The 12,771-nt window shown below is 38.8% G+C and overlaps 1 protein-coding gene across 3 annotated transcripts in view; it reads left to right on the top strand.

Moving 5' to 3' along the window:
• EGF (epidermal growth factor) overlaps positions 1–12,771 on the top strand; it is a 1,284,649-nt gene that overhangs the window by 563,815 nt on the left and 708,063 nt on the right. The gene's annotated exons all lie outside the window — the stretch shown is intronic.

Here is a 12,771-nt window from a genome sequence, read left to right as displayed (position 1 = left end):
ATCCAAATAGTCAGACTAAAAGTACAACTAGCGTTGTCTATAAAAATGTGTAAATCTAGCCTACTACTAAGCTAGTGAGGCAAAATAATAATTACAAGTGCATAAAAACTCCGCTGGTGTTTGTAAAACTGAGTTAATACAAATACCTATGTTAGTGCACTAAACTGTGTATGTTGAAGCACATCAAGTGTGCTGAACATAATTGGTAATAAGTAAAGTATCAAGATAAAACTACAAATTCTCAGCAAAAAATACTCAGCAAAAAATACACATAAGGTCACTGAACCAAGGTGCTCAAAAGCATTAGAATAACTGCGTCGTGCTAGTGTGGAAGGTAACCTGACACAGCCTACCTATTAAGGCTCCTAAGTTTAAGAACACTACTTAAAGAACAGTTCTCATTCAGACCTGGTGAACTGTATGCGTTGAGTCTAATTTGCCAAAACAGCTCTCGCTCTTCTAACTTAAGTGGGAGAGGAGCATCCCTGAAGTCCTGTGTGATCTGGTCAATAATCAAAAATTTAAACACATGGTTGGGATAAACTGAAATGTATTTTGCTAGTGCATTATCAAGTTTCTGCTTCCTGATCGCATAAGTATGTTCATAAATGCGGTCACGTAGGCATCGTTCTGTTTTGCCCACGTAGAAAGCTGTACAGGTTTGGCACATAGCTAAGTAGATCACCATTCTTGAATTACAGTTAGCTCTTAGGTTCAACTTGTATTCGTAATCATGAACTTTAAATCTATTGGATTCCAAGATGTATTGACAAAAATTACACGCCTGGCATTTAAACATGCCAGCTGTCATTGTTTTTTTTAATGTTATGTCGTTCAAAAGGATGCCTACTTGTGTGGACAAGTGGTGTAAAAACATATTCCTTAGGTGTGAACCAATTCTCAGAAGTGGGTGATCGTCAAAGGTCAGCTAGTGAGGGCAGCCCGCATTATCACATTGGATAGTGATTTTGCCAATGAATGTGGACACCTAAGGAATATGTTTTTACACCGTGTTACACATGAAATGTTAGACACTATTATAGAAGAAGTGTCGTCTAGCCAGTGTCATTTTTATAAACCAATCTTGAATAGAGAATTGGTTCTTATGAATGACACTGAATCCTCGAACACAGACTTAGTAAATGTCCACACAAGTAGGCATCCTTCTGAATGTTTTGGTGTCACATTCATAACAACATACAGTTTCAATAGTAGTGACTGCGTTCAGCACTACGTAAAAATTGGGACTTACTCAAAAAGGACAACACAGTACACCAAAAACTTGGTAATCACCCATTGGTTGTTTATAGAAAGGCAAAAAACCTCAAAGCCCTCCTTGAACGACATAACATTAAAAAACCAATGACAGCTGGCATGTTTAAATGCCAGGTGTAATTTTGTCAATACATCTTGGAATCCAATAGATTTAAAGTTCATGATTACGAATACAAGTTGAACCTAAGAGCTAACTGTAATTCAAGAATGGTGATCTACTTAGCTATGTGCCAAACCTGTACAGCTTTCTACGGGCAAAACAGAACGATGCCTACGTGACGATTTATGAACATACTTATGATCAGGAAGCAGAAACTTGATAATGCACTAGCAAAATACATTTCAGTTTATCCCAACCATGTGTTTAAATTTTTGATTATTGACCAGATCACACAGGACTTCAGGGATGCTCCTCTCCCACTTAAGTTAGAAGAGCGAGAGCTGTTTTGGCAAATTAGACTCAACGATACAGTTCACCAGGTCGAATGAGAACTGTTCTTAAGTAGTGTTCTTAAACTTAGGAGCCTTAATAGGTAGGCTGTGTCAGGTTACCTTCCACACTAGCACGACGCAGTTATTCTAATGCTTTGAGCACCTTCGTTCAGTGACCTTATGTGTATTTTTTGCTGAGTATTTTTGCTGAGAATTTGTAGTTTTATCTTCATACTTTACTTATTACAATTCATGTTCAGCACAATTTATGTGCTTCAACATACACAGGTTAGTGCACTAACATAGTGATTTGTATTAACTCAGTTTTACAAACACCAGCGGAGTTTTAATGGACTTGTAATTATTATTTCTTTGCCTCACTAGCTTAGTAGTAGGCTAGATTTACAAATTTTTATAGACAACGCTAGTTGTACTTTTAGTCTGACTATTTGGATTTTTAGCTTTTACTTTAAAAGCAGTTTTTAGTCTAGTTGTGTTTGCAAATAGGGCGTGTCTTGTAAGTCAGCTTTCACTTTAAGTAGTTAATCGACTTTGTAAGTATTAGCCCAGAGAGTATTTAAGCTGTGACTTTTTGTTTCTTGATCTGAAGAAGTTTGTTTATTGGAATAAACGAAAAGCGCTTTATCATTTCGTTCTGTGCTACTGTGTGGTTTCTTCTCTATTTTGTTTTTCAGTAGTCTGTTTTGCCTGTTCAGTTTACGAGTCTCAATAAGCTGAACAATTCCTTTGTTATTCATTGGTGGAAGTGCAGACTGGAGGGGTTGGCTGCTATCAGATTTTGGGAAATTAGGGGAGTGACATATAGTAGCATAGCCTTCTGTTGTCACGTTTAAAGCATATTGAAAACCCTGATTCTTATCAACTGTTGTTCCTCTTTTCTATTGTTCATGTAATTATCACTATCGGTGGTTTTCTATAAAATAATGTGAGGTGCTTTAACTTTATTGTGAGTGGTAAATTATTGTACAGGTTTTGTAATTATTGTCTAATGAATCTATCCTAGGTGACTAGATTTTGAGGTGGCTGCATGTATGTATGTATGTATTCATGGTATGAGTTTTCAAGTAGAAGTAGAACCATGTTAGGCATGTCACATGGCTGTTTATTTTAGCTACAGATCTCGTCTATGTAGTCCATAGGAAATGGAGAACCAAGATAGGTCTTTTAATCTATCAGTGTAATTTTGTTTACTATCAAAATTGTGAACGGCACTACGTCGACTGTCATATATTCGAACATGGAAGGTCGTAATCGGTAATGTCGAAGACAAAATAATCAATCTAGGAATGGTTTAACATGGGTCGAGGTAGGTGTTCAGTATTATTCCGAACTACAAACATCTCCCCTACCTCGACCCATGTTAAAACCATTCCTAGATTGATTATTTTGTCTTCGACATTACCGATTACGACCTTCCATGTTCGAGTATATGACAGTCGATGTAGTGCCGTTCGCAATTTTTATAGTAAACCGTGTAATTTATGTTATTTATTTTCTCCGTGTACACTTTCTTTATCAAAGTCTCTGTTCTTTTTCAGACTAGGACAAGTGGTTTGTGTTTGGGAAACAGCAGCATTGTGTCCCCCCGTTAGCAGGAATGAGATGTAGATAAGGGCATGATGACTTCCTGCAGTGTACTGGTTATGCCTTTGAGTATAAGACGTGCTATAGAGTGGACTTGTCTGTGCTATAGAGTGGACTTGTTTAACTACAACACATTAATCAAAATGTATGTTATTACCTAAACCAATTCCTATTTTTCTCATCTTCCCATTATCTAATAAAGATATCTTACATATCTTTACCATGAATTTTCCAATACCAGATTTACTGACATCGAGGCTGAGACTTTTATTACCACATCAAATATTTATTTGTGCAAGGACCATTTTTTGTTGATTGCAGTAAAAATATATTGGCAATGCCATAATTAGGATGGGTTAAAAGGGACTACTGCCCCAAGTGCAAGCTGTTAAGGGATGCTGACAGCATTTCTGAATAGTTGCTCTCTAGGTGCTAGTCAAAACTGAGATTAATTTAAGTAGCTGCAGCTGATAATGTGGCTGCTTAAATTAATGTATTTAGTAGTTGTTAACTATATAACTGTAACAAAGAGTTATATTTAAGTGTGTATCTGTACTCCTGTGTTAAATCAACCTAAGCAGAGTTTAAATATCTTTAGCATAGTCTGGTTACAGGTTTTGCTGTATCCAGATCTGGTTGTGTGATTCCTGTGTTTCCTGCTATGCTATCTTGTGATGACTGGGGCCTACCTGCACTTAGTGAAAATAAGTGAACTGGTTGGAAAGTACAGTCGTGTACACTTACCATAAATGTAGATATTCGAGTGTATTCACTGTTGCAGTCCAGGTGTAATGACTGCAACAGTGAAACACGAAGATCATCTGGTCTGGCATAAGGTGTTTAGCTAAGACCTCAGAGACAGGGGTAGATTGGTCAATTACAGTGTTTTTATTTTACCTTTGTTTTGTGGTACTTGCTTGTTTTAGTTGAGCTACAAGGTGGTGAGCATTCTGCATCTACCCAGTGGTGATTTCAAAGTTGCTGAGAAAATCCACAAAACTAAGTGCCATTTTTCAATTTATTTTGACTTATACTGCACTTGTATTTGATTAACTGTGCTGTTTTATTAACTTGCATTACATGTGCACTGTATTTTTTCACTGTTTTGCTGTTAAACTGTTTAATTAACTGATCGTGAACTGTTCTGCTGTTATATTTGTGTGTATCTGTTCTCCTGTGTTAAAACGACCTAAACATGATTTAAATATCTTTAACATAGTCTGGTTACAGGTTTTGCTGTATGCAGATCTGTTTGAGTGATTCCAGTGTTTCCTGTGTTCCCTGCTATGCCATCTTGTGTTGGCTAGGGCCTACCTGCACTTAGTGGGAGTAAGTGAACTGGTTGGAACTGGTCTGGCAAAGGGTGTTTAACTAAGAGCTCAGGGACAAGGGTTGATTGTTCATTTTCAGTGTTTCTATTTTACTTTAATTTTTGTGGTACTTAAACCCCAAGTTTGCTCGGGTTTGTGCTTGTTTGTGCATCACACACTGCCACAGCACTGTTTTAACCCTTTGTGAGGTATCTCAGCTGCATTTCTTCTCTTACCAGCACTCCTATGTAAGTGAGGTCCTCTCTTGCAGCTAATGTACTAATTTTATCCAGCCCTACTCACACATATAGATACTCTCCTCAGCTAGTACCCATTCTACTATCCCAGAACTCTCTTCCACAGATTCTGACAACCATGGATGGACAATTTTCTATGGTTTCTCCTGCTAGTCTGGTTGATATGGGCATCCTGTAACAGTGTAGCAACTGCCTCATGTACACAGGCAACCTTCTACAACTGCCACCTAGGGACATAATATGTGAGATGTAATTATATTAAGAACCTAGAATCATTGCTGTCTCAATCAGAAGTCAGTACATCTGGCACTGAGAAGAATGTTTGCACAAACACTATAAACACCACACCTCTTACACTACCCACACCTGTACAACACACTCCCACATATGCGGAGGTTCTCAACAAAAACACACCTAAACAAAAGTGACCTCTGAAGCAAAAACACACATGCACATCACAAACCACAACACCAAGCACCACACATAGTACACATGGCTGTGTCTCACAGCCTCTAAGGCCCAGCCACAAACCCACACAGATGTGCCCCTCACCAGGCTAGACAAGGAAAAAGTCATGGTAAGTTGCTTGTCAGGTGCTAGAATCTACCATATCATGCACACACTCAAGTCTCTTAACAACGGGTACTGTTATGACTCTGTCATAGTCCATGTTGGTGTGAATGACTTAAGACATATTCTCTGGACTATATAAAGAGAGACATGATTGAACTCATTGAATATGTGTCTCAAGCAGGTATGTCCCTAGCATTAAGCAGCTTCCTACCATCACCCAGAATGATGCCTCAATGCAAACAGAAAATGATTGATTTTAACAATTGGCTTAGTTTCTGGTGTCATTCCAAGGGGATCCATTACCTGACAGCCTGGAAGGACATGATTGACAGACTACGATACTTTGCCATAGATGGTCTTCATCTGTCTCCCCTGAGCTTCAGGCTTTTGGCAAAGGCTCTTGCCTCCCCCATAGTGCCTTTTTAGACAAAGTCATGAGGACAAAATTACCAACATGAACAATTCTTCTAAATGAAATTTAAAGGTCATGCTGCTAAATGCTAGGAGTCTTAACATGAAACTGTACTCATTGCAAGCATTCCTTGCCCTGGAAGATGCTGACATTTGTGCAGTCACTGAAATCTGGTTCAAAGCTGCTGAGAGCACCCCTGACTTACTAGGTAACTCATCCTACCATACTTTCAGATCCCAAACGGAGGGCTACAAAGCCAAAGGAGGTGGAGTTTCAATATTTATCAAATGCATACACACCTCCAGGCTGGTCAAACAGTATGACACACAGGAGACACTCCAGGTGCAGTTAACTGTTGACAAAACACCTATTCAAATCATAGCTAGCTACAGACGCCCAACCATGACTCAGAACACCTACACCACCCATCTGGACTTACTTAAATCCATCAAGATTCAACCCTCTACCTTGATCGTGGGTTAATTTAACTACCCAACTGTAGAGTGGAAGACCTATTCTAGTCCAAACATGAATTCCCAGAGTTTCAGAGACTTCATCAATGCCAATGCATTGGATAAGCTGCTGGACACCACCATGAGAGGTGAAAATATCCTGGACTTGGTACTAACCAACATGAGTAGCCACTGTAGCACCCCTACATTGTCATCCTCCTTGGTAAGATCCAACCATAAAGCAATCACTTTCAAAGTCACCATCTCCCATGACCCCCCCTTTGCCAGTGTCAAGCAAAAAAACTTTTAACAAAGCTGACTACAACCTCCTGAGAGCAGGTATAAGCAGCTTCACAGCCATTGTCCCTTCAGTTGGAACTAGCACTAATGTCCAAGCCAACACCAAAAAACTATATGAGCACCTACATAGCTGCATGGACTCAGCAATACCTGACAGGACCAAATCATCTTCCTGAAGGAAGAGGAAACCTGTCTGGTGGACAGCAGCAGTAAACAAACTCTATAACAAAAGGAAAAAAATGCTGTCCAGGACCAAGAAGGAGCAGGTGCTAAGTTGGAATCAATCTCTCCTTTGTCTGAACAAGTAAGTAAGGTCACTGGTGAAATCCTCTAAGGCTAACTTCGAGTCCAAATTGGCCACATCCATTAAGGATGATCACATGGCCTTCTTCACATACATCCACAATCTCAAAGGTAACACCCAAATCTGCTCTGAACTGTTGGTCAAGAACACCACATACAGAAACGCTGTAGATATAACCAACCTGCTGGCAGAGAGGTTCAGTGAAAACTTAAATACTCCCATCAGTAAACCAGGAGATCCCTAGCATCTGCCCCCCCCCCCATCACCAGGGAGCAGGTGTTTAATGCCCTCTCAAAGGAAAAAAAATACAGCCTCCATGGGACCTGACAACATCCCTGGCTGCCTTCTACATGAACTCAGGCATGAGTTCTTGGTACCATTTAGGCACCCTGTTCAACCAAAGCCTGAGCACCAGCTTCATCCCAGCTGAATGGAGGACAGCCGCTATCATCCCTCTACACAAAGGTGGAGTGTCCACTGGCCCAGGCAATTATAGGCCCATCAGCTTAACTAGCCTGATCTGCAAGCCCATGGAAAGCATTATCATGGACCTTATAAACAAGGACATTGGCAACCTCCAAATGCTTGACCCCACAAGGTTTGGTTTTGTCAAAGAGAGATCATGGCTGTTAAACTTGGTCGACTTCTTTGAAACAGTCACCAAAGCCATGGACGAGGGAAGACAGTGCTCACCAGCTACCCTGACCTAGCCAAAGCCTTTGACACAATTCCCCACTTGGGCATAATAGATAAACTCTCCCAACTAGGCATCAGCCCATATGTTACAAGATGGTTAGCTAACTGGCTCACTGATAGAACCAACTCAGTCAAAATAGGGGAAGCCACCTCTAGTAGTAGACGCGTAATGAGTTGCATACTCCAAGGATTGGTCTTGGTGACTCTACCGTTTGAGATATGCTTTTCTGAGGTGCAAGTCAAAACCAGTGGTCTGTGGCTGACCACGTTTGCAGATGATGGCAAGCTGGGTGCTGTCTTAAATTCCCACAGTGATGTGAACATCCTCAGACTAATGACTGGTACCAGAGGCAGAGCCTTAAACTGAATGCCAAAAAATGCATCATTATCCCCTTTGGGGGAAAATGGTGTCCCCATTAATTATCACATTAATAACATGCAATCATTCATGAGGGACTTGGGCACCCAGGTTGATAGCAACCTGACTTTTGACTTCCAAGTTGCCTCCGTTGTACTGAAGGCTTTCTACATGGCCCACCTCATCAGTAAGGGTATTTCATCCTGGAACAAGGAGGTCATAACATCCCTTTACTTCCCCCTTATCAGACCCATTATCGAGTACAATGTCGCCTTCAGCATGTACATTGCCAAGCACATGCAGCAGCTGGAGAGACCACAGAGGTTCCTGACCAGGAAAATCCAGGGTCTTAAACATCTGCCCTATACAAATAGGCTAAAAGCCCTGTCCCTCTACTCAGTCTCATACAGACTGCTCAGAGGTGACCTGTGTCTGGCATACAAGGCCATCTCAGACCCAGCCTTGATGGAGTTGCTGCATATCCATAAGACAAACTCCACTCGCACAACCCACATACAAGGCTTCAACCTGGTCTTTGACATTAATAGAACTTGTTGGCAGGATAAATTTGTGTCTCAAAGACTCCCCATCTGTGGAATAGACTCCCTGTCCATGTCAAGCAGAGTACCCCACTAGCCCTGTTTAAGAGGAACCTGGATGACTGGATGGGAAACAGAAAATACACCCCTGGGATCCCACCTGTGTCCCTGCTGGATGGGGGAAACAGGTGCTGACTTTGTGGGAACATAGTAAAAATCTTGGCTAGGCTTAAAAGGGCCTCCGGGCCAATAGCCTAGTATCGTCCTATGAACCTATGAACCTATAAGCGCTGTGCTGCAGTTCAGAGGTTCAGATTATTTTTTTAGTCCTCAACCTCAAAAAACATTTTTTTCAACTTCAGAAATTTTTTTCCTGAATCTTATTGAATAAGATACATGATGATTTTCCGCATCAATATGTTCAATATCCTTGTAAGGTTGATTGGTCTGTAACTTTTGGAGTTTGTGAAAGGATCTCCCTTGTAGTTTGGGACTACAATAGTATGCTTCCAGATATCATGGTGTAACCAGTTTGTAATTCTCTTCTACTTTTGGAGTTTGTGAAACAACGTCCCTTGTAGTGTGTGACTACAATAGCCTGCTTCCAGATAGCATGTTATAGTAATTTTTTAATTATCTACTAAGAATGTGTATAAATAGGTACACTAGACTATTTTTGAGTGTACATATTACACTTACTGGTATCCAGTCTGGTCTCATGGAACTGGTGTTTCTGATCTTATTTAAGGCAAAGGTGACCATTTTAGATGTAATTTCTTGTGAGATTATGTCACAGAGAGGAAGGGGAAGGGTGAATGGAGCTCCTTTTTAGGACTTGAAATTCACTGCAGATCCGTATGTTAGTGTGTTAGCTGTATCACTTTGCTCTGTTGTAGTGATGCCATTTTGTTCAAGTGCACTAAATTCTTGAGTGTTTTCATACATTTTTCCTTTGTTACTGTACAATGCTTTGTTATTGTCACCTGTCCTTATCAAGTTTTATCTTGAATTAAAAGCTTTTCTTGTTTTATTGAGTTATTTTAGATGGAACTGACTTAAGGCTTGTGTTACTGGGTTGGTGAAAGACTAAAGGTTTCATATCCTCATTACTTTTGGTTTAATAATTTGTTGATTTTGTAATTCCAACATTTAGGTTTATTGCAGAATGTTCCACTATAGTTCCTCATCACAGGGATGAATTTATCAAAGGTGTTATTTAAAATGTTTTAGAGAGTCATGAATGATTCATCAAGACTTTGTTGGGAGGACCTAGCATATGATCTCAGTTGTGTGAATCAAGGTGAATGCTCAGGGCATCAGTTACCATTTGAAAGTTCTTAAAAAATGGTGGCTTTTTATTAGGTTTGACTTGATTATATGAAGAATGCCATGGCACTGTATGATCAGAGTGAAAAGCTGGTGGGAATATAGTTAGCTCTGAACAGCTGGCAGGTATGTTTGTCAGGATGATATCCTCTATATTTCTGTCACCTTATTGCACTTTTACCATGTGAATGAGATTGTTATAGTCTATGAAGTTTAGTAGTGTTGGAAGTTGATGTGTTGGTTAAGGTATACTTTTCCTAGTCAACAGCAGGATTATTTAGGTCCCAGATAGAGATATATTTACCATTATAGAGACGGTTATGTGATTATGAAGGAAGTGGTTAGCATTTTGAGGTGATGTGGAGGTGATGCAACAGTACATTATAAAACTGCAGTTTGCAGTATTTATTTTGACTTGGATGTGGATGACTTCATGTTCATAACTTCTTTCTGTATCTTTAGTTTTGAAAAATTGATGGATGAAAACAAACTCCTGGTTTCCTTGCTTAGTGAGCTGAAATGAGTTGAACAGTGAAATTTATTCAAGCTGTTTTCTCATACACGTATGATGTCACAATTTTTCCCAGGAAGGGCTTCTGATACCACTCCTGTGACAGTATCGTTTACCTGTATTAATGGCATGCTGTTGTTGCCAATAAGACTGCTAATAGACCTCTGTTATTGATTACTGTTTTAATGAGCAACCAGCATTATGTCATGATTGCTGATGGGCAAACAATCTTACTGTTCAAAAGGCATGCCAAGCACACTATGCCTGATTGTTATCCAATAAGTGAAATTCATATATTTAACTTTGTTTAATGGCAAACCATTTAGTTCACATTTTAGTTTCTTTTGTATTTCATACTCTACTATTTATAACTGTTATATACTTTTGCCGTTTCTCTACTGTGTGACTTATTTAATTGCATTTTTATGAATCCCTTTTGACTCAGAAAATGTATAAAAAATATCATTTGACCAGCTCATTCCCCCAGTTAACAAACAAATGCGTAAGTAGATAGCAACTGTCACACAAACATTGTGATCTTACTCGTCACTAATGAAACAAGACTTCTGTCATAAGATTTGCGTAAACAACTAGAATGACTTCAGTATCATAGACACCAGTATTTCAGTTGAACAGAAAAGGAAATAAAATAATTTCACATGTAATAGACTAATGACAGAAACATTCTAATTAACTCTATAATTGATATTTTGAAGTACTTATGGCTTGATGGCTTAACCTTAGGATGTAAATAAGGTCTAACAAGTCTATAATCCAAATATTTGCCTTTTAGGATTCCCAAAATCCAAATAATAGTCACAGAGAAACAGAAAGAAAAGCACAATCGTGGCTTTCATGGAGTGCACTCCACAGAAGTTAAACATATTTCAAAAAGCAAACTGAACTATTCTTTCTTTTAGAAACTAGCTAAAGAATGCTAATACAGTTCTGCTCCATGATGATGCAATGCAGCTCCTAAAGCAATAAGTAAAGAAACATACATATTTTCATATAATTAAAAGAAAGCAATTATACATTCTTCATATCTAATGAAATGCATAGCTATTTACATTTTTAAGTCAAATAGCATTTATTATCTGAATGCAGGATGGCCATTTGACCCATGTTTCTGTAACAGCAAATACCCCAGTTCCATTACTGGAAGTTTAAGCCTGTAGGCAGCTTAACTTCTTATTTATACTGTGGGCATTGGTGAGTCCTACTGTTATCTTATTTCAGTCTGTAGATAGTAGCATGGAATGTTTGTTAACTCCAATTCCAAGAGGTACAATTGCTTTTCACTGGCTTTCTGAGATGGTTAATAGTCATTTTTGTGAAAATCAAAGGCATGAGAAGTGCAAACTATAAAACCACTGGCACCATCATATATGTTTCATGCCTATAATAAGACTAGCCAGTTATAATTATTTCATGTTCCCTGAAAATGGGTCCAAGCCATGTCTCAGATAGAGATAGAATATCTGACCTGCAGAGGATGACACAGACAAGACATTCTCAACTCTTATTTCTAAGTTATTTGGCTTAAATGTTTAGAAGGCTAAGATCCTCAATATTTGTCCAAAATGAGTCATTTAAGGCTGACAGATATAAATGCTAGGAGATAGTTAATCCCATTTAAGGACTGTTATCTCCTGTCCTACTGAGTAGTTGGTTACAGTGGATATTAGAGTGCTACAGAAATGTCCTACTTTGTTGGTTATCCTATAGCACATTTCAGGTAATTCTGAAGTTGTAACTGTCAAGGGTTATTATGTTTTCTGTAAGAGGAAGAGTTTTTTGCACAATATTTTTTCTCAGTAAGGGAAGAATTTATCTGTGTTGTTATGGAAACTTAAAAATACATTTTCTAATAACTGACTGCCAGCTTGCTTCTTCATCATTTCTTTGTAACATGTTTCATATGTTGCTTTCTTTCCTTAAACTATCTTTGAAGTATTGCTGTTTAATGATGTCATAGATGTTTGTGTTGGAGGACTTGTTCATGGAGGTTGGCATGGAGGAAAAAAAGGAGAAAACAAGGTCAGAGGAAATTATATCAACAGAGCTGAGCATGATTCTATTAGGACCTTGAAATGAGTGGGAATTGTAGAGGTTGTGTGATAAAAAACAGTCATAAGTGGAGGAAAACAACTGGTTTTAAAAGAGACATATGTAGTTAAATTAGTTTAAAATGAACAATTTGCCAGTTTGGCAGAGGTTATAAAGAACACAAAAGAAATTATTAATTAGGAGGGTATGAAGGATATAGGAGTTCAGCAAGATCAAGGCTTCAGTCAGTCATGAAACTTCGACAGGAAGACTAAATATGATCTTGTAAGACTACAATGCTGCGACAGGGTATGTACTCAGGGCTAGTGTTCAGAATCTATGGCAAAATTACAACTTCAATAGTTTTTTCCA

The sequence above is a fragment of the Protopterus annectens genome, chromosome 2.part0 (genome assembly GCF_019279795.1).
Source record: "Protopterus annectens isolate FY-2018-M chromosome 2.part0, PAN1.0, whole genome shotgun sequence".
NCBI lineage: Eukaryota > Metazoa > Chordata > Ceratodontiformes > Protopteridae > Protopterus > Protopterus annectens.
This window is presented reverse-complemented; position numbering and strand designations above follow the sequence as displayed.